Here is a 21,025-nt window from a genome sequence, read left to right as displayed (position 1 = left end):
TATGGCTGTCCACAGAATTTTCTGAACATGTTTGAGTGCTCATTGTCCCATTGGTTTCCACTCCAGGCCTCACTAGCTCCCAGTACTCACAGGTTACTGTAAACAGTTTAGGAAATGCTGCTGTCAGCAAACTATTGCTAGATAAAATGAACCCAACTGGGATAGTCTTGAAAAATGCTTAACTTTCTGAGAGAGATGTGAAAACCCATTGCTCTTCCCATTGTGGGATGCACTGGAAATATGAACGATCACAGACAACTTGGCCGAAAAGAGAGAGAAGCCAAATTTTGATGGGTTTGATTTAAAATTCAGTAACAGAATAAAAACTGCTAACTCTTATTATACAAAGATGGAGTAGGGTGCCTTTGAGAGGAGTCTTTTAAAGTCTGACATTGTTTATGAACTGTGATTAGTGAATTAGCAAATATTTAGTGTGGAGAATTGTTAGGATTAGGTTTCAGCACTTCTGTGCAAATGCTTCCTACTTTTGCCATGTGAACTCAGTTTGAGAAAGCATTTCAATTTGCCCTGTAAGTTGTTGAATTATTTTTTATTCTTGAACCAGTGGAATAGCCAGCATGGTTGATTCAGTAATTCATTAGTAAGGATATCTAATGAAAAATGTATTTACTCTGTAATATTTTACTAATATATTCTTTTACATGAGTATGCAAAGATCACAGAAATGTACTGTATTTATCAATACCTCATGAAGAACTGTATCTCTAGGAACAAAACTGCTATTCAAGACAACACACAGATTTGTTTTCTCTGGAATCTAAATAAGCAGAAAGCTTATAGTGTCTCTCCATAAAATATATATATTCCTTTCTTGAGAAAAATGTAAAAGCATTTTTGGCATATGTTAGGAAATTACTAACATGGAAAACAAACATTGAGGATGTTTCATTAATTCAAGGTAGATACAGTCCAACCTCTTAGACTTTTCTAATACTCGATAAGATGTTAATTGGTGTTCCAAGCTGTATTAGGATACTGATTTCATTGCTTTCAAAGATTAAAATGACAGTGCCTTAAACATGACCTAAGTTTTTTTGTTTTTTCTCAGTCCAAACATAAATAGTCCAGGACTTCCAATGTAGCTCCATGCAGTTAGGAACTCAGGCTTCTTCAGCCTTGTTCTTTCCTGTTTGCTATACATGCCTTCCATTTCATGATCTAAGATAGCTGCTCCAGCACCTGCCACCACATCCTCATTCCAGCCAACAGGACAGAGTAAAAGAGAAGAGTAGTTATTTCTCTCTTCAGGGCACAAACTGAAAGTTTTACATGCCTTTCCCATTCATATCCCATTGGTCAGAACCTTGTCACAAAAAGGAAGCTGGGAAAAGTAGACTCTGAGCTTTCACAAAACATTCTTAAAAATTTATCATGTAATAAGCCATAGAAGACAGTTTAGTACATTCCCCCAAAAAGTAAAACACAGATTATGTCCTGCTAAAACTTATATTGCCATAAAAGGAGAGAACATCATATACAATACTATACAATACACACATGTATATAAACATATACATATATGCTATGCATGTGTATATATATATAGACACACACATACATTATAGAGGAGATATATATACATAGAGTGTGCATACACAGATATGTAGACAGTTAACACTCTGTCATTATTCTGAATTACTTTTCCAAATACTGAAGGATCTTCTGAATTATCAGAAAAAGAATAGACTGCTTGGTAGAGATTCATTTATTGAATATATTGTATTCTAATTCTCTATAAATGAATAACCTATGGGTTTAGCAATTTACAGTGTATTCAGTTAAACAAAGTATTCACTTCCCCAGGATGTCTTGAGTGTTTGTTGAGTTTCTTAATTATTGATACATTTATGCATGTATGGGGATATAATGAAAGCAAATACGATTTCATATGCAGATAATTTACTTATAGACTGTTTATCAAAAATAAATGTAATACACAAAGTTAAATCAAATTGCACAGACTTTTTAGTGGTTTATTAAAATGAGTGCTTTTGATTATTTATTTCCCATGGAAGGAAAAATGATGACTCAAGGAAGCAGTGGTCCACCTAACTTGCAATGCAATCTAGGAGATTTTAAGTCTTGTTTCATAATTAATTTACTTCAATTTTGAGACTGTTAAGATAATTGGTGCATATATATTATGTAAATTGAGGAAAAAATATTCAGATACATAGATTAATTTTTATAGACCCCTTACTACTTTTGTATGTAAATACATGTAATAATTATTATACTTGCATTCCAACTAAAACAATTTAGAAAACAATTTTAACTGCATTTTAAAGTGATACTTTATATTTGAGAAGTTTTATAGTTTTCATGTATATTATTTGATTTCAAATCTATAAATTTCTCTTTAAGGCTTAGCTGGATTTCAGCTATTTTAACATGTATTTTCCTTGTCATTCACCTGAAAGTATTACATTTTCCTTATGATTTTCCCTTGAATCAAAGGTTAATTTCTAGATATAGGATTTTTTAAAGTTCTTTTTTAGTTGTTGATTTTAGTTTTATTGCCTTGTACTTTGTGGACATAGTCCATATTTGTGATAGTTTTTTTTGGGGGGGGGGAGTGGGGAGGATATATTGAGGTAAACTTATATTCTGTGTTTGTTGTAATGCCATATACATCATATTTCATTAGACTTCCAAAGTAGTATTTTTCAAAATCGTTCAAATCCTTTGCTCTTTTAAATTGCTTCATTTTCCAAAAGTGTGTTTAAAAACTCCAACTACAATTGTTAATCTATTACTTTTGCAGCAAAAGTTTCTGTTGTTGCTTTATGTACATTGAGGCTGCACATTCATTTTATCTTATTACTAGTGTACACTATTCTTATTTGTCACTTATGATCCCCCCTCCTTTGAATTTCTCTTCTTGTGTTATTATGGTGGCTTTCTTTTTTCTTTTTTTTTTTTCCCAATTCCATGTACCCCCCTTCACAGTACAGACCAGGCTCAAGGGTTTACTCTGCCTCCTCTTTCTATACAGTCAGTGCAAGAACACAACAGTGGTAAGCACCAGGAGGCCCTATAGTGGCTTTCTTTTTGGTTCATATTTTCCAAGTAACTTTTTTGTCCCTTTATGTCCTGCTTGTTGAATCCTGATTTTATATTTAATCTGAGATTATATCTTCAGAGTTTAACCCATTTATATTTAATATAATTATTATTATATTAGAACTTAGCTCAGCCTGTTGTTTGCAGAGAGCATGACTGCCATTCTGATGCGCAGAGAGGGTGGGGTCTTCACCTCTGTATTTGGGGAGAGCATGATCAGTTAACAAGAGCTTGAAAGGGGATGGGACAGCTGCTCCATCGGGCCCAGAGGACAAAACATTGATCGACAGATGACTCTCAGACCTTGAAATTTAATAGAGTTTGCCTTACTGGGTTTTGGACATGTTCAAGACCTGTGACCCCTGTTTTCCTACCAGTGTCTCCCTTCTAGAATGGGAATGTTTATCCTAAGCCTGTTCCTCCATTGTATATTGGAAGCAGATAATTTGTTTTCTAGTTTTTATAGGTCCATTTGACAGAGGAAGTTTGCCCATAAGTAATTTCAGTAATTTCCATCTCTTTATTGATATTCTCTTTGTGTTCACCTATCATATTCCTGATTTCCTTTAATTCTTTGTCCATGTTTTCCTTTAGCCCTTTGAGTACATTTAGGATCATTTTTATGTTTGTTTGTTATGTCCCAGATCTGGTCCTCCTCATTGATTGTTCCTAAGTTTTTATTTTTCTCCTTTGTCTGAGCCATTGCTTCTTGTTTTTTTGTATGTTTTTTAATCATTTGTTGAAACCTGGACATTTTGATATTTTAATGTGCTATCACTAGGATTTAGACCCTGAGGCATCTATTCCTCAAGCTGGTATCTAGCCCATGTTATGACACAGCTTTCCTTGATTGCCAGGAACTAATGACGACAACAGCAACAGCAACAATAACAACAACAAACGGAAAAAAGAAAACACCTTTCCCCATCTTTGCAGATTGACCTGTGCAAATGTTGTCTTCAGAACTTTTCCATACCATGAGTTTATAGAATAGCTTCAGGCCAAAGCATAGGGGCCTCCCTGATCCTTTCTGTGCATATCTTCTCTTGGACTTGCACATTAGCAATAGTAATTCACCCATTTACACAAATATGAATATCCCCTTGTTCCTAGAAAACAGTTTCATCATGGTCCTGGGCATTGTGCTGTATGTCCTATAGCTAGGAAAGCAATCTGTTGCTCTAGGCAGCCATGACTTGACAGCACTCCCATAGTGTTTTGTAGGAGAGCTTTGTGAGCTGCCTTCTAGCAGCAGGGCAAATTCTGGAAAAGTGAGCCTGTGATGAGTGTCCTGATTCAGTCCTTCAGGCTGCCACTAGCCATATTGGGACAGTATGTACATGAAAGTTACTCTCTTTTGGAACCAGGGACCTGCAGTGGTAGCCTGGGCTGGCTCCTTGCTGAGCCAGTGAAGAGAGAGGGAGGTTCCAGCCAGAGCACTGTGAGATCCTTCCACTTTTAAGTAGACTTTTTCTTCATTCAACACTCTTCTTGTTACTGCAGTACTCTGTTTTCTAGAACTTTGAGAAAGATGTCTTTGCCAATTCTTGCTGGCCCTTCAAGGGTTCTGTGGGGAAATAGAGCTCACTCTGCCATCTTGAATGGGGCAGGAGTATCTTCCCTTTTGTTTCCTGATTATATTGTTGATAGAACCTAGAACAAGATCAAATGAAATGAAGAAGAAAAGACATAGATTAGAAAATTGCTGGCTCTATGAAACTGAAGATTTATGCTTGACATTTAAGAGGTGAAACCATTTCTTTCCTGTTTTTAAAGAAAGTATAATTTACATACAATAAAATCTTTCCTTTTTTTGTGTACAATTTTTAAGCATTGCAAAAGTAATTAATGATAATATCTCATTCTTTTAATTTACATTTCTCTAATGACTAATGATGTCAAGCATTTTTTTCATGTGTTTATTTGCCATCTGTATATCTTCTTTGGTAAAGTGTTCAAATTTTCTGCCAATTTTTTTAATCGGGTTGATTGTTTCATAATTATTAAATTTTGTGAATTCTTTAAATAGTCCAGATATAATTACTTTGTCAGATATATGATTTGTAAATATTTTCTTGCAAACTGGCTTGGCTTTTCATTCTCATTGAGTTGTATTTTTTAGAACAGCTCTATTTAGGTATAATTGGCATACAATAAATGAACATTTATAATGTGTACAATTTGATGTTTTGAAAAGTATATGCTTAGGAACCATCTTCACAATCAGTATAATGAACATGCCTGTCATCCTCAAAAGTCTCCTCTGGCTTCTTTATAATCCTTCCCTCCTACCTATTCCAGGCAACCGCTAGTTTATTTGTCACTATGGATTAGTTTGCATTTTCTAGAATTTTATATAAATGAAATCATACAGTATGTACATTTTCTGTCTTTCACTTAGCAAAATTATTTTGAGATTCATCCACGTTGTTGCATGTATCATAGTTCATTCCTGTTTTATTGCTGAGTAGCATTCTATTGTATGATATACTACAATTTATTTATTCCTTTACCTGTTGAAAGACATTTGGGTTATTTCCGGTTTGGCGCGGTTACACATAAAGTGACCATAAACATGTGTATCCAAAAGTTTCTGTGGACTTAGAATACTTTGATTTCTCTTAAGTAAGTACCTAGAGTGAAATGTCTGGTAATATGGTAGGTGTATGGTTAACTTTTTAAGAAACTGTCAAAACTGTTTTCCAAACTGATTATACCATTTTACATTCCCATCAACATTTATGAGAGTTTTCCAATTCATCCATGTTATTACCAACACTTGGTTGGTCAGTCTTTTAAAATTTAGCCATTTTGGTAGATCTGTAGTGTATCTCATTGTGGTTCGAGTTGGCTTTTCTCTAATGACTTATGATGTTCAGTAGCTTGTGTACTTATTTGCAGTTCATATGTATGTTTTTTCTTGAAGTATCTATTCAAATCTTTTGTGCATTTTTTTCTTTTTCTTTTCTTTATTACAGAAGTTGTGGGTTTACAGAACAATTATGCATAAAATACAGGATTCCCATATACCACCCCACCACCTTGTGTTGGTGTGGACCATATCTTAAAATTGATGATAACACATTTTTGTAAGTATACTGTTAACTAAAGTCCATGGTTTAACTTACGGCTCCAGTATATTGTATAGTTCTATGGATTTTTTTTTTTTTTAAATCTTCATTTTATTGAGATATATTCACATACCACGCAGTCATACAAAACAAATCGTACTTTTGATTGTTTACAGTACCATTACATAGTGGTACATTCATCACCCAAATCAATCCCTGGCACCTTCATTAGCACACACACAAAAATAACAAGAATAATAATTAGAGTGAAAAAGAGCAATTGGAGTAAAAAAGAACACTGGGTACCTTTGTCTGTTTGTTTCCTTCCCCTATTTTTCTACTCATCCATCCATAAACTAGACAAAGTGGAGTGTGGTCCTTATGCCTTTCCCAATCCCATTGTCACCCCTCATAAGCTACATTTTTATACAACTGTCTTCGAGATTCATGGGTTCTGGGTTGTAGTTTGATAGTTTCAGGTATCCACCACCAGCTACCCCAGTTCTTTAGAACCTAAAAAGGGTTGTCTAAAGTGTGCGTAAGAGTGCCCACCAGAGTGACCTCTCGGCTCCTTTTGGAATCTCTCTGCCACCGAAGCTTATTTCATTTCCTTTCACATCCCCCTTTTGGTCAAGAAGATGTTCTCCATTCCACGATGCCAGGTCTACATTCCTCCCCGGGAGTCGTATTCCACGTTGCCAGGGAGATTCACTCCCCTGGGTGTCTGATCCCACGTAGGGGGGAGGGCAGTGATTTCACCTTTCAAGTTGGCTTAGCTAGAGAGACAGGGCCACATCTGAGCAACAAAGAGGCATTCGGGAGGAGGCTCTTAGGCACAACCATAGGGAGGCCTAGCCTCTCCTTTGCAGCAACCGTCTTCCCAAGGGTAAAACCTGTGGTAGAGGGCTCAACCCATCAACCCACCAGTCCCCTATGTCTGTGGTCATGTTAGCAACCATGGAGGTGGGGTAGGCGAATACCCCTGCATTCTCCACAGGCTCCTCAAGGGGGCACTACATCTTTTTTTTTTTTCCCCTTGTTTTTCTTTTTTCTTTTTTTTTTTTTAACTTTCCCTTCTTTTTTAAATCAACTGTATGAAAAAAAAAAGTTAAAAAGAAAACAAACATACAATAAAAGAACATTTCAAAGAGACCATAACAAGGGAGTAAGAAAAAGACAACTAACCTAAGATAACTGCTTAACTTCCAACATGTTCCTACTTTACCCCAAGAAAGTTACCTAATATAGCAACATTTCTGTGAACTTGCTCCTACTATATCCATCAGAAATTAACAGACCATAGTCATTCCTGGGCATCCCCAGAACGTTAAATAGCTCATCTGTTCTTCTTGGATTATTGTTCCCCCTTCCTTAATTGCTCTCTACTGCTAGTTCCCCTACATTCTACATTATAAACCATTTGTTTTACATTTTTCAAAGTTCACATTAGTGGTAGCATATAATATTTCTCTTTTTGTGCCTGGCTTATTTCGCTCAGCATTATGTCTTCAAGGTTCATCCATGTTGTCATATGTTTCACGAGATCGTTCCTTCTTACTGCCGCGTAGTATTCCATCGTGTGTATATACCACATTTTATTTATCCACTCATCTGTTGAAGGACATTTGGGTTGTTTCCATCTCTTGGCAAGTGTGAATAATGCTGCTATGAACATTGGCGTGCAGATATCTGTTCGTGTCACTGCTTTCCGATCTTCCGGGTATATACTGAGAAGTGCAATCGCTGGATCGAATGGTAACTCTATATCTAGTTTTCTAAGGAACTGCCAGACTGACTTCCAGAGTGGCTGAACCATTATACAGTCCCACCAACAATGAATAAGAGTTCCAATTTCTCCACATCCCTTCCAGCATTTGTAGTTTCCTGTTTGTTTAATGGCAGCCATTCTAATCGGTGTGAGATGGTATCTCATTGTGGTCTTAATTTGCATCTCTCTAATAGCTAGTGAAGCTGAACATTTTTTCATGTGTTTCTTGGCCATTTGTGTTTCCTCTTCAGAGAACTGTCTTTTCATATCTTTTGCCCATTTTATAATTGGGCTGTCTGTACTATTGTCATTGACTTGTAGGATTTCTTTATATATGCAAGATATCAGTCTTTTGTCAGATACATGGTTTCCAAAAATTTTTTCCCATTGAGTTGGCTGCCTCTTTACCTTTTTGAGAAATTCCTTTGAGGTGCAGAAACTTCTAAGCTTGAGGAGTTCCCATTTATCTATTTTCTCTTTTGTTGCTTGTGCTTTGGGTGTAAAGTCTAGGAAGTGGCCGCCTAATACAAGGTCTTGAAGATGTTTTCCTACATTATCTTCTAGGAGTTTTATGGTACTTTCTTTTATATTGAGATCTTTGGTCCATTTTGAGTTAATTTTTGTGTAGGGGGTGAGGTAGAGGTCCTCTTTCATTCTTTTGGATATGGATATCCAACTCTCCCAGCCCCATTTGTTGAAAAGACCATTATGACTCAGTTCAGTGACTTTGGGGGCCTTATCAAAGATCAGTCGGCCATAGATCTGAGGGTCTATCTCCGAATTCTCAATTCAATTCCATTGATCTATATGTCTATCTTTGTGCCAGTACCATGCTGTTTTGGCAACTGTGGCTTTATAATAAGCTTCAAAGTCAGGGAGTGTAAGTCCTCCCACTTCGTTTTTCTTTTTTAGAGTGTCTTTAGCAATTCCAGGCATCTTCCCTTTCCAAATAAATTTGATAACTAGCTTTTCCAAGTCTGCAAAGTAGGTTGTTGGAATTTTGATTGGGATTGCATTGAATCTGTAGATGAGTTTGGGTAGAATTGACATCTTAATGACCTTTAGCCTTCCTATCCATGAACATGGAATATTTTTCCATCTTTTAAGGTCCCCTTCTATTTCTTTTAGTAGAGTTATGTAGTTTTCTTTGTATAGGTCTTTTACATCTTTGGTTAAGTTTATTCCTAGGTACTTGATTTTTTTAGTTGCTATTGAAAATGGTATCTTTTTCTTGAGTGTCTCTTCAGTTTGTTCATTTCTAGCATATAGAAACATTACTGACTTATGTGCATTAACCTTGTATCCCGCTACTTTGCTAAATTTGTTTATTAGCTCTAGTAGCTGTATCGTCGATTTCTCAGGGTTTTCTAGATATAAGATCATATCATCTGCAAACAATGACAGTTTTACTTCTTCTTTTCCAATTTGGATGCCTTTTATTTCTTTGTCTTGCCGGATTGCCCTGGCTAGCACTTCCAGCACAATGTTGAATAACAGTGGTGACAGCGGGCATCCTTGTCTTGTTCCTGATCTTAGAGGGAAGGCTTTCAGTCTCTCACCATTGAGTACTATGCTGGCTGTGGGTTTTTCATATATGCTCTTTATCATGTTGAGGAAATTTCCTTCAATTCCTACCTTTTGAAGTGTTTTTATGAAAAAGGGATGCTGGATTTTGTCAAATGCTTTTTCAGCATCTATTGAGATGATCAATTGATTTTTCCCTTTTGACTTGTTAATGTGTTGTAATACATTGATTGATTTTCTTATCTTGAACCATCCTTGCATGCCTGGAATAAACCCCACTTGGTCATGGTGTATGATTTTTTTAATGTGTCTTTGGATTCGATTTGCAAGTATTTTGTTGAGGATTTTTGCATCTATATTCATTAGGGAGATTGGCCGGTAGTTTTCCTTTTTTGTAGCATCTTTGCCTGGTTTTGGTATTAGATTGATGTTAGCTTCATAAAATGAGTTAGGTAGTGTCCCATTTTCTTCGATGTTTTGAAAGAGTTTGAGTAAGATTGGTGTCAGTTCTTTCTGGAAAGTTTGGTAGAATTCCCCTGTGAAGCCATCTGGCCCTGGGCATTTATTTGTGGGAAGATTTTTGATGACTGATTGGATCTCTTTGCTTGTGATGGGTTGGTTGAGGTCTTCTATTTCTTCTCTGGTCAGTCTAGGTTGTTCATATGTTTCCAGGAAATTGTCCATTTCTTCTACATTGTCCAGTTTGTTGCCATACAGTTGTTCATAATATCCTCTTATAATTTTTTTAATTTCTTCAGGATCTGCAGTTATGTCACCTTTTTCATTCATTATTTTGTTTATATGGGTCTTCTCTCTTTTTGATTTTGTCAGTCTAGCTAGGGGCTTGTCAATCTTATTGATCTTCTCAAAGAACCAACTTTTGGTGATATTTATCCCCTTTTGTTCTCTATGTCATTTATTTCTGCTTTAATCCTTGTTATTTCTTTTCTTCTACTTGGTTTAGGATTGGTTTGCTGTTCATTTTCTAGCTTCTTCAGTTGATCCATTAGTTCTTTGATTTTGGCTCTTTCTTCCTTTTTAATATATGCGTTTAGTGCTATAAATTTCCCCCTTAGCACTGCCTTTGCTGCATCCCATAGGTTTTGGTATGTTGTGTTCTCATTTTCATTCGTCTCTATATATTTAGCAATTTCTCTTGCTATTTCTTCTTTAACCCACTGATTGTTTAGGAGTGTGTTGTTTAACCTCCAGGTATTTGTGAATTTCCTAAGTCTCTGATGGTTATTGACTTCTAATTGTATTCCATTGTGGTCAGAGAATGTGCTTTGAATAATTTCAATCTTTTTAAATTTATTGAGGCTTGTTTTATGTCCCAGCATATGATCTATTCTGGAGAAAGTTCCATGAGCACTAGAAAAGTATGTGTATCCTGGTGATTTGGGATGTAATGTCCTGTAGATGTCTGTTAAATCTAATTCATTTATCAGATTGTTTAGGTTTTCAATTTCCTTATTGGTCTTCTGTCTGGTTGATCTATCTATAGGAGAGAGTGATGTGTTGAAGTCTCCCACAATTATTGTGGAAACATCAATTGCTTCCTTTAGTTTTGCCAGTGTTTCTCTCATGTATTTTGTGGCACCTTGATTGGGTGCATAGACATTTACGATTGTTATTTCTTCTTGCTGAATTGCCCCTTTTATTAGTATGTAGTGGCCTTCTTTGTCTCTCAAAACATCCCTGCATTTGAAGTCTATTTTATCTGAGATTAATATTGCTACACCTGCTTTCTTTTGGCTGTAGCTTGCATGAAATATTTTTTTCCATCCTTTCACTTTCAGTTTCTTTGTGTCCCTGTGTCTAAGATGAGTCTCTTGTATGCAACATATTGATGGTTCATTTTTTTTGATCCATTCTGCGAATCTATATCTTTTAATTGGGGCGTTTAATCCATTTACATTCAGCGTTATAACCGTGAAGGCATTTCTTGAATCAGCCATCTTATCCTTTGGTTTATGTTTGTCATATATTTTCCCCTCTGTCTATTAATATCCTTTATTGTACCCATACCAAATCTCTTTAGTACTGAACCTTTCTCCAAGTCTCTCTGTCCTTTCTTTGTTTCTCTGTCTGTAGGGCTCCCTTGAGTATCTCCAGTAGGGCAGGTCTCTTGTTAGCAAATTCTCTCAGCATTTGTTTGTCTGTGAAAAATTTAAGCTCTCCCTCAAATTTGAAGGAGAGCTTTGCTGGATAAAGTATTCTTGGCTGGAAATTTTTCTCACTCAGAATTTTAAATATATCGTGCCACTGCCTTCTTGCCTCCATGGTGGCTGCTGAGTAGTCACTACTTAGTCTTATGCTGTTTCCTTTGTATGTGGTGAATTGCTTTTCTCTTGCTGCTTTCAGAACTTGCTCCTTCTCTTCTGTGTTTGACAGTGTGATCAGTATATGTCTCGGAGTGGGTTTATTTGGATTTATTCTATTTGGGGTTCGCTGAACATTTATGATTTGTGTATTTATGTTGTTTAGAAGATTTGGGAAGTTTTCCCCAACAATTTCTTTGAATACTCTTCCTAGACCTTTACCCTTTTCTTCCCCTTCTGGGACACCAATGAGTCTTATATTTGGACGTTTCATATTATCTATCATATCCCTGAGGTCCATTTCGTTTTTTTCAATTTTTTTCCCCATTCTTTCTTTTATGCTTTCATTTTCCATTCTGTCATCTTCCAGGTCACTGATTCGTTGTTCAACTTCCTCTAGTCCTGTACTATGAGTGTCCAGAATCTTTTTAATTTGGTCAACAGTTTCTTTAATTTCCATAAGATCATCCATTTTTTTATTTAGGCTTGCAATGTCTTCTTTATGCTCTTCTAGGGTCTTCTTGATTTCCTTTATCTCCCGTTCTGTGGTCTCATTGTTCATCTTTAGTTCTTTGAGTAGCTGCTCTAGGTGCTGTGTCTCTTCTGGTCTTTTGATTTGGGTGCTTGGGCTTGGGTTATCCATATCGTCTGGTTTTTTCATATGCTTTATAATTTTCTGTTGTTTTTGGCCTCTTGGCATTTGCTGAACTTGATAGGGTTCTTTTAGGATTTGTAGACCAATTGAACTGCTTATCTCTAATTTATCAGATCTGCAGCTTCGTGGAGTACACTTTCTCTAACTAACCAGCAGGTGGCGTCCACGAGCCACCTGTTCTCCACAAGCCAGTTCTCCCCTGCTTAGCTTTTTTGGTGAGTGGGGGAGTGAGTCTTGTGGGGTCCAATTGGTGTACCAAGCTTGCGTGTGTAGTTGGTGTTGCCTGCCCTGTATATGGGGCGTGTTTCTGGGCAGTCAGGGATGGGGGGTGGCTCTAACAATCAAATCTCCCTGGTGATCCTAGAGTTTTAAGGCTGCTGCAATAGTCTAATCCTTCAGTTCAGTCCTGCCACAGTTTGTCTGTGCCACTGACCCACAAGTCCTTGGTATTGGCGTATGGCTCCTGAGACTCGCAAGTGGGCCCCTCTTCCAGGCCGTGCACCCCCTGGTCCTCTGTTGAGGGATGACTGTGCTATGTCACAGGTGAGTGCCGTCCCTCCAGAACAGTTCTGGGCTGCTGGGCTGTGTAGGGAGGCTCCCAGTCTGCTGAAATGATGGCTGAATGGGGCTTTGTTAATTCACACTGCTCTACCTTCCCAACTCTGGGACAATCAGCTGAGGTTGCAGGGAAGGCTAATGTCCACGTCCAGTTTTGTGGTGTGTGCCTGTTATTTGAAGCACTTCCGTCACACTGGGTTGTCTGGGGCAGCTCTGGGCTATGGGGCTGGCGATGGGCAGGAGTGTTTCCTGTCCACCAGGATGATGGCTGTGAGCGGACACCCCCCTTTTCTTGGGAAGTTGTGGTGTTTAGTGAATTTTCTCAGCCACTGGATTATTGCGTTTTGTCTCAGAGCTCTTCTAGTTCTGCTCTTGACTTGACCTGCCCAAATTGCAGGTCTTTGAAGCTTTCTGTATTGGGCTTCTTAGAGTAATTGTTTTAGAAAAAGAAAAAAAAGATTAAAAAAAAAAAAAAAAAAAAGGGCCCTCCTCAGAGATCTAATGGGTTATTGAAATGCTAAGAGACAAAGCAACCAGGGCCATTAAGGAAAGGTCCACAGGGCAGAGAGATCAGCTTTTCTTCGGGATTTGCATATGCGCCTCAGGGCCTGGGCTCTGGCCTGAGCTCTGCCCTTCCCCCTTCTATGTTCACCAGAACTCCAAAAATCCTCCGCTTTTATTTTGGAGTTTTTCGTGTTGTTTTTTTTCTATGCCTGTCTCCTCTCTGCTGGGCTGGCTGCTCTCAGATTCTCTGGTGTCTGGTCTCCGTCTATCTGTGGTAGGAGTTTGGATCAGCAGAATGAGTTTTCGATAAGGGCTGCCACTGCAGTTCCCCCTTCTCCTTCCCGGAGCTGACAGCCCCTCCTCCCACGGGACTGAGCCTAGCAGGGAGGGGCGCGGGTCCCCTGGCCGCAAAAACTTACAGATTTCGCTGATCTCAGCAGTTCCACGTTTTCATGAGTGTTGTATGAAGTATGCCCATAGTCAGATTGCTCTGTGTTGTCCAGTCCACGCAGTTCCTGGCTTTCTACCTACTTTCCTGGAGGAGTAACTAAAACATACAGCTCACCAGTCTGCCATCTTGCCCCGCCTCCTCCTGTATGGATTTTTAAAAATAATTTTTATTCTGTTCCCATTTATACAATCTAACATTTCCCCCTTTAATCTTTTGTGCACTTGTTTATTGGCTTGTTTTCCTAATGATAAATTTTGAGAGTTTTTTAACATTTTCTGAATATTAGTCTTTTATCAGCAATGTGATTGGCAAATAATATTCTCCCAATCTGTGAATTGCCTTTTTGTTCTCTTATGGGAAGAGGACAAATTTTTAATTTTGATAAAGTTGAACTTAATTTTTTCTTTCATGTATCATGCTTTTTGATGTTATGTTTAATAAATTTTTGCCCAAATGTAGTTCTAAGTATTTTCTCCTCTGTGTTCTTCTGGGTTTCATGATTTTATGATCATTTAAATCTATGATCTATCTTGTGTTAATTTTTTTAAATCTCATGAGATATAGATTGTTTAATGCTGTCAGTTTCCTTCTAAGTAATACTTTAGTGACATCCTATGAATTTTGGTATTTTGTATTGTATTTTAACTCTGATCAAAATACTTTTGATTTCCCTTTTAATTTCTTCAACCGCTGGTTTATTTAGGAGTGTGTTATTTAGTTTCCAGATATTTGGAGATTTCCAAGCTATCTTTGGTTATTGATTTCTAATTTAATTCCATTGTGGTCAGAGAGCATACTTGTTATTCCTTGAATCCCTTTAAATTTTAAATTTTATACTTTAAACTTTATTTGTGGTTCTGAATATGGTCTATCTTGGTAAATGTTCCATCTACACTTGAGAAGAAAGTGTCTTCTGCTGTTCAGGCTCCTTTGAAGGGATAGCTCTGGAAGTCAGTATTTGAGATTTCTTCTAACCCCAAGGGGCTAGCAAACTAGGCCGTCTACAGTTTAGCCTGTATCTCCAGTGAATCTATTGATCTTCCAGTTGCCTTTCACCACAAACTCTCCTGCCTTTGAGGGCATCCTTAGGTTTGAACTTTTCCACACTCTGGTTCAAATGAAGTCAGTTCCTTTGGGAAGACATTTGAAGCACTCCGTCTCACTCCCTGGTTCTCTCCCCTGGCAAAATCTCTTAGCCATAGCTCTGGAAATGTGGGTAGGGACAGTGGTGCACTTCTCTGAGTGATACCCGCACTTTATTTTTTTTTTTTTTTTTTTTTTAATCATCATTTTATTGAGATATATTCACATACCACGCAGTCATACAAAACAAATTGTACTTTCGATTGTTTACAGTACCATTACATAGTTGTACATTCATCACCTAAATCAATCCCTGACACCTTCATTAGCACACACACAAAAATAACAAGAATAATAATTAGAGTGAAAAAAAGCAATTGAAGTAAAAAAGAACACTAGGTACCTTTGTCTGTTTGTTTGCTTCCCCTACTTTTCTACACATCGATCCATAAACTAGACAAAGTGGAGTTTGGTCCTTATGGCATTCCCAATCCCACTGTCACCCCTCATAAGCTACATTTTTATACAACTGTCTTCGAGATTCATGGGTTCTGGGTTGTAGTTTAATAGTTTCAGGTATCCACCACCAGCTACCCCAATTCTTTAGAACCTAAAAAAGGTTGTCTAAAGTGTGCGTAAGAGTGCCCACCAGAGTGATCTCTCGGCTCGTTTTGGAATCTCTCTGCCAGATACCCGCACTTTAGAACCTAAAGGCCTTGATGCAGCAGGCAACAGTGGCGTGAGCTGGGAGTTTGCCTCTCCCAACTTGTAACCACTGCCTTATGAACCAGAGTAAAGGTGATTGGGTTCCGGTATTCTCAACACCCTGCACCCAAGGTAAAGCCTCTGTTCAACATATGGGGAGGTGAATTGGGCCAGAGGAGTGACTCCCCATGTCCCCATATCTCAGCTGCATTCACTAGGGACTTAGCCTCAGTAACAGATATAGGATGAGAAGAACTGAAGACAGCCCCCAGACTAAGACCTGGAAGGAGGGGGAGCCCTGTGTTCTTGGTTGCATCAGTCCAGAGTGGAACCTCTGTGTTTCTCAGTTGGGAGGCTGAGGGATGAAACAGGTCTTGCTTCAAATACCACAGACTTTTGCTATTCTAACTGAGTTTTAGTACATTTTCTTGAATAAGTGTTTATTTGTTGTATACCCTTAGGACCTTTTCCAGAGACTTTAAGTGGCTGCTTTAAAAACTTTTTTTTTTTTACCAGTTTCACTGGGGTGTGGGTCCATAGAGCTTCTCATTCTGTGGTGCTTTGAAAGTGAACTGTGTATACTTCAAGACATCTTTTAATGATTTCTTAATGTTTCTCCTCACCGAGGTTTCTTCTGCCTTCCACCCAAACAAATGACTACCAGCAATGGGGCTGGGAATCAGTTTTTTTCCTCATAACTCCAACCAGGAGATGTATGAGCTATAGTTCTACAGATAATTACATACTACATACCACCTAAACCCCTTCCCATAACCCAGAGTTCATTTTTCTTTTTTGGTGACTTGCCATTCCTACCCACTCACTAGAAATTTCTTCATTCACTGGGATTATTCAAAGCATGAGAAAAACTTGTTATTTTAAAGTAACCCTGTAGAGAACCATTTAATCGAAAATTGCAAGTTATAATCTCTTAAGTAGACCTGTTTTGTAAATTCAGGTTCCACCCAATAATTTTTCAAAGAAGAAAATATACATTTTTTAAATTCAGATTTAAAAGTTAGTTTTAAGCCATTTAAGATCCAATTATCTGAATTTAACTATTAAGAAGATCCTAAATGTACAAAACTACACTTTGTGTAAAAAAATAGTGTTCATTTCTCTTGGAAATTCCAATTTATCATGAGGACCTAAGTAATCAGTAAAAATATATTCAGAGAGATTATCTTTCTGTATATATGGTGGGGTCACAAAAACAAAATAAGTATGTTATTTTGAGGGTTAAGTTAGATATTTGAGTTAGTGGAGCTATAAAATTATCTATGAGATACTAAATAAATTCAATCTTGTTAATTGCAGATAAGTAAAAATGTCAAGGAATAAATCTCATTTGTATTATCAAAGAGTAAAAACTACCTTTAAATGTGTGATGTAAGAATTCCTGAAATATACCTAGAGAGCATCAAGTGAAGCCATCTAAAAGTATATCCACTGCGTGCAACCTGTTGATTAATTTATAATTTATAAATCGTAAATCCCCAAAGTGAAGAGGACAGGTATAGATATAAGTTAAAAAGGAATAACTGGCACTTCAGCCAAGATAGAATACAGGTACCAGATTTTATGGAAATCTGGATCTATACAAAAGAGAGAAATAACTAGAAATGGTAACAATGTGGAAAATACATAAGATTTTTGTTATTTAAATCTCTTTAAAAGATAACTTTAAAAAAAACCTTAATTACCATGTAGTTCTTAGTGCATAATATGCATAGAAGTAAAATGAAAGAAATACTAGGAAGGGAGCGTGACTAGGAAGGGAGAAATGGGAGTATGCTATTGTTAGGTTGTTATATTATGTATATAATACCACTAGATGGTAGATTGCAGTAAGTTAAAGCAATCACTGAAATAACACAAGTAAGTAGATTGAATTAATAATCCAAAAACTACCCATAAGGAAAGCCCTTGCCCAGATGGCCTCACTGGTGAGTTCTACCAAACATTTAAAGAATTAACGCCAGTTCTTCACAAATTCTTCCAAAAAAATAGACTTACTTATAGTGTTCTAAATTTATGGTCTCTTATAAATGTAAAGTATCCTTATAGGTTCTGAGTCATTTTGGGTAAGAATTAAGAGTTTCTGTAGTTGGGACTGAATTTGTTCATTTCTTTCATTTATATTTTCTTCTATGTTATATTTATGTTTTCTTCATCTTAGCTTAACATTATTATCCATGAGTCTTTACATTTATATAGCATATCTGTCAGATCATTTGTGTATATATATATTATCTTACTTGAGCCTTACAGATCTTTGAGATTTGTAGGTGAACTATTATGGTCCTCTTTTTCCCCCTCTCTGTGTGTTTATACATGTGTGCATCTATTTGGGTTTGTGTGTTTGCGAATATATGAACAGTGGCATCCTTTTTAACCATTTGGGATAAAAATAACATCTTCCTGTGAGTGTTCCAATACACAGCACTGGCACTGGTGGAAATCTTCAGATTAAGATGAAGTCCTCACTCTTGCAGTTCCTAAACCTTTTTGGTAACTGTTACAGGTTGCTGATTGTTCAGAGTGCTGTTACTACCAGCACACATACTACCAGGTACTCATGAAAAATGATAATAAAAATAATAATATTTAATGAGTGAGTACTTAAGTATCTGGTATTGTGGTCAGAGAATTGTTCCAGCTAGCACTAGATTATTTGAAGAGATTCTCAATTTATTGTTGTTTTGGCCCCCTTTTTTAGGGAGGGGTTTCTCAGTAAGGGATGATTTTGCCCTCCAGGTGGATATTTCACAATGTCTGGAGACATTTTGGTTGTCACAACTGGCGGGTAGAGGCATCTAGTGAGTAGAGGCTAGGAATGCTGCTAAACATCCTACAATGCACAGGATGATGCCCCCACAACAAAGAATTATCCAACTCAAAATGTTAATGGTACTGAGGTTGAAAAACCCTGGGCTAGGGTAATTTTGCCCCTGTCATATGAGCAGTGATTGAAAGTTTGAGGGAAAATGATACTTTCTTTCAGTGTTACGATTAACCAAGATACACCAATACCGAAAATCCTCAGTTCATAAACTGATCACCAGAATGTTTAGCCCTGGAAAGGTGTGGAGGTCTATCATCTCAGCGAAAACCTAGAACAACTATTTTTGGTTCACTACCCACCATGCCCAACCTGGTGTTCTGAAATGTCTGTTTCTACCCTCATGGTAACTTTATCTCAGAGGCCTCATTCTTCTTTTTGCCATTGGGTTTTGGCCAGGGCACTCATTCCTCCCAACAGGATTCAGTGACTGAATCCAGATGAGAAGAGGATTTTAAATTTTCAATCCCTTTTCTCAAAAGCTGGACTTTTTTGAAAATGTATTCATTCCCATTCTTAAAACTTGAACCACCAAATATCAATAGTTTCATGGAAAGGAAGAAGGCATTGTAAAGCAATATAAAAATTTGCCATATTGGAACTCTGTTTCACATATAAGGCAGGAGAGAGATACTAGATAGAGCTCAGTTTAAATGTATAACATTATATATAATTTTATCAGTTATTCAGGATTCTTTTTTCTCTATTCTGCTTGAAGTACTTCATAACTGACATTTATCCTAGTAATTCCTAGCAGGTAAACTGTTAACCTTTTAAAGAATGTTATTAACCTCTGTTATTGTAGCAGTGAATTGGTAAAAATTCAAATGCTACCATTTTTCTCTGAAAGGGTTTACTTCATAACTAATTAATACTCTAAGGCAAGAGAGTATTTGCTTACAAATATTATACTTGCATTTGATTTCTAATAGCGAGCTATTGACAGATAAGTTACAATTTTTATTTCAGCCCCTGTAGTTCATGAGACTTAAAGCAGTGTATCTCTTAAGTGTGTTCCCTAGACCAGCAGCATCTGGGGACTGGTTAGAAATGCCAATTCTCAGTCCCATCCCAGGCCTACTGGAGCAGAAACTCTGAGGGAGGGGCTCAGCAATGTGTGTTTTAACAAGTCCTCCAGGTGATTCTGATGCTTGCTGAAGTTTTAGTTAGAACTGTTCTACAGAGCGTCTTGTTGAATTAAGTTCACCTGATTTTAATGCAATGTACTTTTTCTCCTTTTGTTTTTACCATATTTTAAACCTGTGTTACTTTTGGGACAATAAATTGTTCAAATTATTGTCTGAAATCAAATTGCACATATAAAGGGTTTAAACAAAGATTTCTTAGGCAGATTTGAGAAATATTATTTCAAGGGATTGGGATAGGTATTGTATAAAATCACTATAAAATAAAGTCCTCAAGAGATTTAATTCAAAATCCTACATTGTAAAAGTATAATTGTTTGATACTGAAGGGCTGCTGAGTTAAACAGACTTCTGAGTCTTGAAATCAAGGAATAAAAAAACACATGCTCTCAAAGTTACTTAAAATAAATGTATAATGTAAGTAGTGTGGTAAATGAATTCAGTAAATATGTATAGCCTAGAGATATTATTTTGAATAATGATAGATTTTTTAGATTTCACTACCTCTAAGAGACTGAGCCTATTTGAGAATGCTTATTTTTAAATTGCAGTGTATTTAGTATTAATGCTCTAATTAATGTATCTATAATAACTGAATTTCAGTTAAAATGATAGTGTATTACATAATATAGGAGATATAATAACACTAAATTTATAATGTGCTATATATAGTTTCCAGACTTTTGGGCCTTGCTTGTTAATAATGTTCATTAATGCATGATGAATATTGAAGTAATTCAACTGGTGACCTTAATTTTTCTGTGTTATATTTCTCCATATGCAGGTATACTACTAAAACTGTAACTTGAGTTTGACCCTAGTTCTCTTTCAATATAGGTGCTGTGTGTTATACTTATTCTCACTGGTGGACTAATATGTATGTTAAATGTTAATTTAGACCATGCATTAGCCTTTCTGAGTGTTGTCTTAGATTGCAGGGTCATAGTTAAGAAACTATTGTCTTTAAAGTTTGTATTTTACTCAACAAGTGAAAGTCTAACAAACTGGACTCTTCAGTAATTTTGACAAAAAGAATGATAAAAAGCCCAGATTATGCCTGTTTTTTCTTTTTTTCACAAAATGCCTTATTATAGATAAAGGATATAAGTGGCAGAGTGGGGGGTATATTGGTATTTGTTCATTTGCTGTTTTCATTTTACTTCCAACTTTGAGACTTCTAACCTCCATAACTCTTGGTAGAGGCCAAGGATATATGCAGTTTGTGTAAAAAAGTTGAATGTTAGTAAGTTTGATACTATTAATACTTAGTGCTATTTTTGATACTGTTGTGAATGTGGGCACATGAGAAGGCAG

General features: G+C 36.7%; 1 protein-coding gene and 1 non-coding gene across 2 annotated transcripts in view; one reads left to right on the top strand and one right to left on the bottom strand.

Annotated features, from left to right (window-relative positions):
- Positions 1–21,025, top strand: part of ARID2 (AT-rich interaction domain 2) — a 283,049-nt gene that overhangs the window by 21,165 nt on the left and 240,859 nt on the right. The window lies entirely within an intron of this gene.
- On the bottom strand, positions 2,951–3,055 carry LOC119543549. Its single transcript, XR_005218617.1, has one exon. It is a non-coding gene; the product is annotated as a small nucleolar RNA SNORA51 (small nucleolar RNA).

This window comes from Choloepus didactylus, chromosome 8 (genome assembly GCF_015220235.1).
Source record: "Choloepus didactylus isolate mChoDid1 chromosome 8, mChoDid1.pri, whole genome shotgun sequence".
NCBI lineage: Eukaryota > Metazoa > Chordata > Mammalia > Pilosa > Megalonychidae > Choloepus > Choloepus didactylus.
This window is presented reverse-complemented; position numbering and strand designations above follow the sequence as displayed.